At 41.7% G+C, this 10,524-nt stretch overlaps 1 non-coding gene across 1 annotated transcript; it reads right to left on the bottom strand.

Moving 5' to 3' along the window:
* Positions 1-1,676: 1,676 nt before the first annotated feature.
* On the bottom strand, positions 1,677-1,783 carry LOC133074277 (U6 spliceosomal RNA). The gene has a single exon (XR_009697129.1). It is a non-coding gene; the product is annotated as a U6 spliceosomal RNA (small nuclear RNA).
* Between the last annotated feature and the right edge of the window lie 8,741 nt (positions 1,784-10,524).

The following is a 10,524-nucleotide window of genomic DNA, read 5'->3' as shown; positions in this document are numbered from 1 at the left end:
GTTTATGGTCTATTGTTACAGCAACCCTAGGAAACTGATATGGCTTTATTTAAATTTTTGACATTTTGTTATGGATTGCTTGGCATAAATTTTTATTTTTCAAAATACTACATTAGAATATCTTGACTAATGAGTTTTTGGCATCTCCTTAAATTTTGCCCTGGAAGCAATTAATCCAAGCCCTAGGGCATGTTTTAACTACTTTTATTGAATTACTAACAACCAATCTTCTCAGTCCATCCATTTGCAGAGACATATTCTGTATATCCAAAGAACAAAGAGTAAAAGCAAGCAAGCATGATTTCCAAATGAAATAGTTGATTTCTTCAACAAAGACAATTACATGTTCTCCCCCTCATTGCAGAAATGCAGCCCATCTCTTGGGAGGGACATAGACATTGACAGCCTTGTTTAAAAGCAGTAGGCACCATCTGATCATTCCATCTGCTCCCCCTAGGAAAGAAAAATCATTACATGGCAATTTCAGTAGCCTTAAATCCCACATAGTGAATTTTATTAACACGTTGTATTCACTCTGAGAAAATATTTAAGGGAAATTCTTTCAAGTTGAATGTGAGTATGAGAGAGTTGGGTATAGAGTAAGTGGCAGTCTTAGAACATGGCCCCAAGTCTTTTGACACTCCTTTCATGGAGCAGTGGTGGTGTGCAGGTTTCCTATGGGCCCACTTTCTCTTTTTTTTTTTTTTTTTTTCTTTTAATTGAAGTATAGTTGATTTATGGGCTTCCCTGAAAGCTCAGTTGGTAAAGAATCCGCCTGCAATGCAGGAGACCCCAGTTCAATTCCTGGGTCAGGAAGATCCACTGGAGAAGGGATAGGCTACCCACTCCAGTATTCTTGGGCTTCCCTTGTGGCTCAGCTGGCAAAGAATCCACCTGCAGTGTGGGAGACCTGGGTTTAATCCCTGGATTGGGAAGATCCCCTGGAGAAGGGAACAGTTACCCACTCTTGTATTCTGGCCTGGAGAATTCCATGGACTGTATGGCCCATGAGATCCCAGAGTGGGAGACGAACTGAGCAACTTTCATTTCCAGTTTAATAGTTGATTTACACTGTTGTGTTAATTTCTGCTGCATAGCAAAATGACTCAGTTATACATATATATACATTTGTTTTTATGTTCTTTTCCATTATGGTTTATCCTAGGAGAGTGAATATATTAACAGTTCCCTGTCCTATACAGTATTATCTATCCATTCCAATAGATTGCATAATAAACCATTGTAATAGTTTGCATCTACTAACTCCAGACTCCAAGTCCATCCCTTCATCTCCCCAACCCCCTTGGCAATCACAAGCCTGTTTTTTATGTCTATAATTCTGTTTCTGTTTCATGTTGTTTAGTCGCTAAGTCACGTCCGACTCTTTGGTGACCCCATGAGCTATAGCCACCGGACTCCTCCGTCCATGAGATCTCCCAGACAAGAATATTGGAGTGGGTTGCCATTTCCTTCTCCAGGGGCTCTTCCCGACCCAGGGATTGAACCCACATCTCCGGCATTGCAGGTGGATTCTTTACCGTCAGAGCCGCCAGGGAAGCCCCATAGATAGGTTCATTTGTGTCATATTTTAGATTCCACATATATATGATATCATATGATATTTGTCTTTCTCTTTCTGACTTATTTCACTTAGTATGGTAATCTCCAGTTGCAAAAAAAATACTGAATACTTGACCAATTTGCATGTCTTCCTTGTGTGGGGGCCATGTTAATCTTCTCTGAATCATTCCGATTTTAGTGTGTGGGCTGCCAAAGACAGCCCTGGGCACACTTCTTGAATCTGGGCAGGCTTATGACTCCTTCAACCAAGAGACACCTGTGGGCTCCATTGTGAGGCTGGGTCGTAAAAGGCAACGCGGCGCAGGCATTCAACACTGGAACACTTGATCTTGAAGTCCTGAGCTGCCTTGTACAAGTCTAACTACCCTGAGGAGAGTAGCTGTAAAGAAGCCAAGCCGCAGAAAGAAGACAAGTGTAGTTACTCCAGCTGACAGCCCCAGGCCCTGAGGCAGCCCAGCCCAAAGGATGAGACCTGAAATCTCAAGGAGGAGAGGTCCACCACCCCTGCAGTACCCAGTCTGACTCCTGACCCACAAAACCTGGGACCCTAGTCAAGTGGTTATTTCAAGATGCTAAAATTAGGTCTGTTTACTATGCAGCAAAAGTAACTGCAACAGAGCATGAGGGTCAAAGACATATCGATATGAACAGAGAAGTTTATTATCCAAAAATATCCCAATCATCAGCAGAGTGGGAGTTTACAATACTTTGGAGTAAAAGTTTTCCCAGAATCATCTTGAGTGATCTTTAAACTTGTTTTCTGCTCTAGTTTCAGAGCAATGAAACATGTAAAGCCCATCTCTTGCTCACGCTTTTCTGTTCAAATTCCCTGTTATCTGTGAAAGCCTCTATCTTAGAGGTGCTTCCTAAGGTGGCTCAGATGGTAAAGAATCTGCCTGCAATGCAGGAGATCCAGGTTTGACCCCTGGGTTGCGAAGATCCCCTGGAGAAGGGAATGGCAACCCACTCCTATATTTTTGCCTGGAGAATCCCATGGGCAGAGGAGCCTGGTGGGCTACAGTCTATGAGGTCTTAAAAGAATCAGACACAACTGAGCATGCACACACCCACACCACCCATTAAAAAAAAAAAAAAAAGACATGCCAAACTTCTCAGCTCAGGCAAGTGCAGTAAAAACCTACCATGCAGTCAGTCCCCCATCTTAGAAGACAGAAGGATTAAAGTTAGTAAACCTTACTGTCTGAGCCTCAATCTCAAATTTCAACCCACGAATGCAAATATGAGTACATGCAAATGTCAGTGCATCCTCAGCCTTCCCAATAAGAGAGTCAATTAGCACAACTTCTCAGGTGAGGATGTTATCTCATGTCTATATGTTTCACCGTTCTAGCAGTAAAAATGTCAATACCATTGCTGACATTTTAAAAACTAATATAGTCATTACTTTTGTTTGTATATTATTTATTTATAACAAGTGTTTTATACTTATGTATTTATTTAGCTGCTCTGTGTCTGAGGTTTGGCAGGATCTTGGATCTTCATTGCTTCATGAGGCAGCTTTAGTTGTGGCATGAGGGAGATTTTTTTGTTTTTTGTTTTAGTTGCAGCATGTTGGATGTAGTTCCCTGACCAAGGATGGAACCCACGCCCCCTGCATTGGGAGCTTGGGATCTTAGCCACTGGACCACCAGGGAAGTCCCTTGTTTATATTTTAAAGCCACACCACACATACACACACACAATATTAACTGCCAACAATGCTCCTGCTTTTTTATTTCATCCTTAAAACACAATATCTGGTAAGGAAAATAATAAAGTTCTATAAATATATAACATGCTAGCTAGAATAAACAAGCTTTGTATTGCTATCATCCTGGGATCCAGTTCTACTTTATGATAAGATATACAAGTTAAAGAGTCACCACCTTGGAATGTAGAATTGAGGTGGGGGGCGGTGGGGGGGGGGTGTGTGTGTGTGTGAAATGTAGAACTGTGTTTCTGTAAATTGTAAACTTCACAGTAGACATATAGTATTACACAGATATGAGAATAATAGAATTTATCATTGTTTCTGTTTTCACTACGCAGTTACCAAGTGTCACTAAAATGAACAATTATTTATATTTTTCCTCTAGCTTTATTGAGATATAATTGGAATATAATATTATGTAGGTTTAAGGTGCATGCTGTGATGATTTGATACATGGCTATATGGCTAAATGTTTACCATAAGAAAGTAGCTAACACATCCTTCACCTCACATAGGTACCATTTGTTGTTATGCTGAGAACATTTGAGATCCATTCTCTTTCTGAAAAAACTGGATAAGTACATGCAGGAAAATGCAATTTGACCCTCCTCTTACACCACTCAAAAAACCGAACTCAACATGGATTAAAACATAAACATAAGACCTGAAACCATAAAACTCCTAGAAGAAAACACAGGTCCTAGAAGACCTGAAAAGCTCCTTGACACTGGTCCTGGCAGCAGTTTCCCAGACCTAACAGCAAAAGCACAAGAAAGAAAAACAAAAACCAATTGGTGGGCCTACCACAGATTAAAAAGCTTTCACAGCAAAGAAGCAACCAACAAAATGAGAAAGCAGCCTACAGGATGGAAAATATTTGCAAATCATATGTCTGATAAGGGGTCTATTTCCAAAATATAGAAAGAACTCATAAACTTAGCAAAAACACAAAAAAAACCCTTCTAAAAAGTAGGCAGAAGAATTGAATAGTTTTCCAAAGACAACACACAAATGGTCACCAGGCACATAAAAAAGCGTGCTCCACACCACTAATCATCAGCAAAATGCAAAGCAAAACCACATGATATCACCTCGTTCCTGTTTAAATGGTGGTGGTTTAGGTGGTTTAGTCACTAAGTTGTGTCCAACTCTCATGACCCCACCAACTGTAGCCCACCAGGCTCCTCTGTCCATGGGATTCTCCAGGCAAGAATACCGGAGTTGGTGGCCATTTCCTTCTCCAGGAATCTTCCCAACCTAGGGATCAAACCCAGGATCAACTGCATTGTAGGCATATTCTTTACCCACTGAGCTACGAGGGAACCCTTTCAAAAAGATAAACCACAACAAGTGTTATCAAAGGGTGTGAAGTAAGGGAATCCTTTTGCACTGATGGGAATGCAAACTGGTGCAGCCACTATGGAAAACAGTATGGAGGGTCCTCAAAAACTTAAAACTAGCATACCCATGATCTTCCACTGTATAGTCATAAGCTACTTGATTTAGGTCATACCTGAATGGTCTAGTGGTTTTCCCCACTTTCTTCAATTTCAGTCTGAATTTGGCAATAAGGAGTTCATGATCTGAGCCACAGTCAACTCCCTGTCTTGTTTTTGCTGACTCTATAGAGCTTCTCCATCTTTGGCTGCAAAGAATATAATCAATCTGATTTCGGTGTTGACCATCTGGTGATGTCCATGTGTAGTCTTCTCTTTTGTTGTTGGAAGAGGGTGTTTGCTATGACCAGTGAGTTCTCTTGGCAGAACTCTTTATTAGCCTTTGCCCTGCTTCATTCTGTACTCCACGGCCAAATTTGCCTGTTACTCCAGATGTTTCTTGACTTCCTACTTTTGCATTTCAGTCTCCTATAATGAAAAGGACATCTTTTTTTGCGTGTTAGTTCTAGAAGGTCTTGTAGGTCTTCACAGAACTGTTCAAGTTCAGCTTGTTCAGTGTTACTGGTCAGGGCATAGACTTGAATTACCGTGATAGTGAATGATCTGCCTTGGAAACAAGCAGAGATCATTCTGTCATTTTTGAGACTGCATCCACGTACTGCATTTCAGATTCTTTTGTTGACTATGATGGCTACTGTATTTCTTCTAAGGGATTCCTGCCCACAGTAGTAGATATAATGGTCATCTGAGTTAAATTCACCTATTTCAGTCCATCTTAGTTCACTGATTCCTAGAATGTCAATGTTCACTCTTGCCATCTCCTGTTTGACCACTTCCAATGTACCTTGATTCATGGACCTAACATTCCAGGTTCCTATGCAATATTGCTCTTTACAGCATCGGACCTTGCTTCTTTCACCAGTTCCATCCACAACTGGGTGTTGTTTTTGCTTTGGCTCCATCTCTTCATTCTTTCTGGAGTTATTTCTCCACTGATCTCCAGTAGCATATTGGGCACCTACTGACCTGGGGAGTTCATCCGTCAGTATCCTGTCTTTGCCTTTTCATGCTGTTCATGGGGTTCTCAAGGCAAGAATACTGAAATGATTTGCCATTCCCTTCTCCAGTGGGCCACATTCTGTCAGACCTCTCCACCATGACCCGTCTGTCTTGGGTGGCCCCAGACGGCATGGCTTAGTTTCACTGAGTTAGACAAGGCTAACTTGTGATCACAGATTATGATTACCATTGGCTAGTTGTCTGTGATTGTGGTTTCAGTCTGTCTGCCCTCTGATGCCCTCTCTCAGTGCCTACCATCTTACTTGGGTTTCTCTTACCTTGGATGTGGGGTATCTCTTCACGGCTGCTCCTGCAAAGCGCAGCCACTGCTCCTTACCTTGGACGTGAGGTAGCTCCTCTCGGCCACCGCCCCTGACCTTGGAAGAAAGTGGGGAAAACCACTAGACCATTCAGGTATGACCTAAATCAAATCCCTTATGACTATACAGTGGAAGTGAGAAAAAGATTTAAGGGACTAGATCTGATAGACAGAGTCCCTGATGAACTATGGACGGAGGTTCGTGACATTGTACAGGAGACAGGGATCAAGACCATCCCCAAGAAAAAGAAATGCAAAAAAGCAAAATGGCTGTCTGAGGAGGCCTTACAAATAGCTGAGAAAAGAAGAGAAGTGAAAAGCAGAGGAGAAAAGGAAAAATATACCCATTTGAATGCAGAGTTCCAAAGAATAGCAAGGAGAGATAAGAAAGCCTTCCTCAGTGATCAATGCAAAGAAATAGAGGAAAACAATAGAATGGGAAAGACTAGAGATCTCTTCAAGAAAACTAGAGATACAAGGGAACATTTCAGGCAAAGATGGGTTCTACAAAGGGACAGAAATGGTATGGACCTAACAGAAGCAGAAGATATTAAGAAAAGCTGGCAAGAATACACAGAAGAACTATACAAAAAAGATCTTCACAACCCAGATAATCACAATGGTGTGATCACTCACCTAGAGCCAGACATCCTGGAATATGAAGTCAGGTGGGCATTAGGAAGCATCACTACGAACAAAGCTAGTGGAGGTGATGGAATTCCAGTTGAGCTATTTCAAATCCTGAAAGATGATGCTGTGAAAGTGCTGCACTCAATATGCCAGCAAATTTGGAAAACTCAGCAGTAGCCACAGGACTGGAAAAGCTCAGTTTTCATTCCAGTCCCAAAGAAAGGCAATGCCAGAGAATGCTCAAACTACCACACAATTGCACTCATCTTGCACACTAGTAAAGTAATGCTCAAAATTCTCCAAGCCAGGCTTCAGCAATATGTGAACCATGAACTTCCAGATGTTCAAGCTGGTTTTAGAAAAGGCAGAGGAACCAGAGATCAAATTGCCAACATCTACTAGATCAGTGAAAAAGCAAGAGAGTTCCAGAAAAACATCTATTTCTGCTTTATTGACTATGCCAAAGCCTTTGACTGTGTGGATCACAATAAACTGTGGAAAATTCTTCAAGAGATGGGAATACCATACCACCTGACCTGCCTCTTGAGAAACCTGTATGCAGGTCAAGAAGCAACAGTTAGAACTGGACATGGAAAAACAAACTGGTTCCAAATAGGAAAAGGAGTATGTCAAGGCTGTATATTGTCACCCTGCTTATTTAACTTATATGCAGAGTACATCATGAGAAACGCTGGGCTGGAGGAAGCACAAGCTGGAATCAAGATTCCTGCGAGAAATATCAATAACATCAGATATGCAGATGACACTACCCTTATGGCAGAAAGTAAAGAAGAACTAAAGGGCCTCTTGATGAAAGTGAGAGGACAGTGTAAAAGCTGGCTTAAAGCTCAACATTCAGAAAACTAAGATCATGGCATCCGGTCCCATCACTTCATGGCAAATAGATGGGGAAACAGCGGAAACAGTGGCTGACTGTATTTTTCTGGGCTCCAAAATCACTGCAAATGGTGATTGCAGCCATGAAATTAAAAGACGCTTACTCCTTGGAAGGAAAGTTATAACCAACCTCGACAGCATATTAAAAAGCAAAGACATGACTTTTGAGAGAGTCATTTCCTAGGCAGGTTGATAAGAAGTCTAGGGGTTCCCAGGGAGAGAGAGGTCTGGGATATTCAAGGAGGAAGAAAGGACAAATTTTTTACTTTTTTTCCTCTACATTCCTTAGGATTATATAACAATAATGTATCCTGCCTGAGGACAGTCTTTGGATTAAACCCTCTGGCTAATTCTGTTATCTTAAAACATAAATTATGGGAGTAGGTCTGGTCTTTACAAGGATGTATCCTGCCTGAGGACAATCTTTGGATTAAACCTTCTGGCCAACTCTGTTATCTTAAAATGTAAATTATGGGAGTGGGTCTGGTGAGGTCTTTACAACCTCCAGACATTCTTTGGATTCATTGGAGAGTATATAACTCCATGGCTAACGCTAGCAAAGGGGGTACTCTTTTGCCCCCTTCTGATGCCTATGTCAGAAGCTTTCTCTATCTCCTTTATACTTTAATAAAACTTTATTACACAAAAGCTCTGAGCGATCCAGCCTCGTCTCTGGCCCCGGATTGAATTCATCTCCTCCGGAGGCCAAGAATCACACGTCTCATCGTTCAGCAACAATCTTTCACTTTGTCAACAAAGGTCCGTCTAGTCAAGGCTATGGTTTTTCCAGTGGTCATGTATGGGTGTGAGAGTTGGACTATAAAGAAAGCTGAGCGCAGAAGAATTGACGCTTTTGAACTGTGGTATTGGAGAAGACTCTTGAGAGTCCCTTGACTGCAAAGAGATCCAACTAGTCCATCCTAAAGGAGATTAGTCCTGGGTGTTCATTGGAAGGACTGATGTTGAAGCTAAAACTCCAATACTCTGGCCACCTGATGCAAAGAGCTGACTCATTGGAAAAGACCCTGATGCTGGGACAGATTGAGGGCAGGAGGAGAAGGGGACAACAGAAGATGAGATGGTTAGATGGCATCACCGACTCAATGGACATGGGTTTGGGTGGACTCCAGGAGTTGTTGATGGGCAGGGAGGCATGGCGTGCTGCGGTTCATGGGGTCACAAAGCGTCGGACACGACTGAGCAACTGAACTGAACTGATCCATGATCTAACAACCCCACTACTGAATCTACATCCAAAGGAACTGAAATCAAGATCTCATCAAGATATCCACACTCCCATGTTCAGTGCTGTAGTATTCACACTAGCCAACCTAAGATCCATGAATTGATGAATGGTTAAAGAAAATGTGGTGTATATATAATGGAATACTATTCATACATGAGAAAAAGAAGGAAATTCTGCTGTTTGAGACTACTTAGATGAAACTTGAGGGCATTGTGCTAAGTGAAATAAGTCAGACAGGGGAAAACAAATATTGTATTATCACTCATATGTGGAACATAAAAACCCAAGGTCATACAGTGGGGTCACCAGGATCTAGGGAATGGGGGCGATGAGAAAGTACTGGTCCAAGTATTGGACAAACTTCCAGTTATAAGATTAACAAGTTCTGAGGCTCGAATGTACAGCATGGTGATTATAACTAATAATACCGTATTCTATTTTCTTGTTTTTTTATTTAGTGCTGTTCTGGGTCTTCATTGCTGCACCGACTTTCTCAAGTTGCAGTGACCTGGGGGTACACCTCACTGCAGTGCACGGGCTTCTCACTGTTTTGGCTTCTGTTGTGGCAGAGCACATGTTCTAGTTGCATGGGCTTCAGTGGTTGCAGCATGTGAGCTTGGTCTTTATGGCTCTTGGGCTCTAGACTGTGGGGTCAGTAGTTGCAGCTCACAGGCTTAGTTGCTGTGCAGTCTGTGGAGTCTTCCCAGACAGGGGGTGGAACTGGTGTCCCCTGCATTGGCAAGCGGATTCTCAACCACTGAACCACCAGGGAAGTCCCAGTATTATATTATATTTGAATGTTGCTAAGACAGTAGATCTTAAATATTCTCACCACAAAAGAGAAATGGTAATTATGTAACAGGATGGAGGTGTTAGCTAACTATGGTGGTAATAATTTTGAAATAAATGAATGTATCAGATTAGCACATTGTACACCTGAAACTCATACAGTGTTGTCAATTACATCTCAGTAAAGCCAGGGGAATAAAAAGATTACTCTCTAAGCAACTTTCAAGTATACAATGCAGTATTGTCAACTATAGTCACCATTCTGTACATTACATTCCCAGAATTTATTCCTCACATCACTGTAGTTGGTCCCCTATGGCTAATATCTCATTTCCTCTACCCCCCCAACCCCTGGTGACCACCATTCTACTGTCTGTTTCTGAATCTTTCTTAACATTCCATATGTAAGTGAGATCACACTAGATTTGTGTCTGTTTCACTTGGCATAATGCTCTCATGATTCCAGTAATTTTTAAATCATGGAATGCAGAGGTGTGCATTTTCTTTCATATAGGGAACTAAAACATAAACCAAACTTCAGGAGTAACATCGATTGTTTTCGCGAAATGCAAAATACATTTCCAACCAATTTCTACAAGTTATTGTTAACCAAGCAGAATAAGACAGACACCAGAGAAATCTGTAACGAGAGCATGATTCAGTCAATTGGCAACACTGTATCCTAGTGAATTCTATTAATCATCTTCACTTAGATATTAATTCCTTACTACCTGACATGCTCAGAGACTACGGAATTGGAAATAGCAGAGGCTCTTCCTTCTGTAACATTAGGCAAGGGATTCTCTGGGCTGTAGGTTCCGCGAGTGTAGAACAAGGATCACAAACACCAGTGCAGAACCGCACACAGGCACCAACACGTCGAGAAGCCTACACA

The sequence above is a fragment of the Dama dama genome, chromosome 19 (genome assembly GCF_033118175.1).
Source record: "Dama dama isolate Ldn47 chromosome 19, ASM3311817v1, whole genome shotgun sequence".
Lineage (NCBI taxonomy): Eukaryota > Metazoa > Chordata > Mammalia > Artiodactyla > Cervidae > Dama > Dama dama.
Note: the sequence above shows the minus strand (reverse complement) of the source record. Positions and strands in the feature narration are given on the sequence as shown.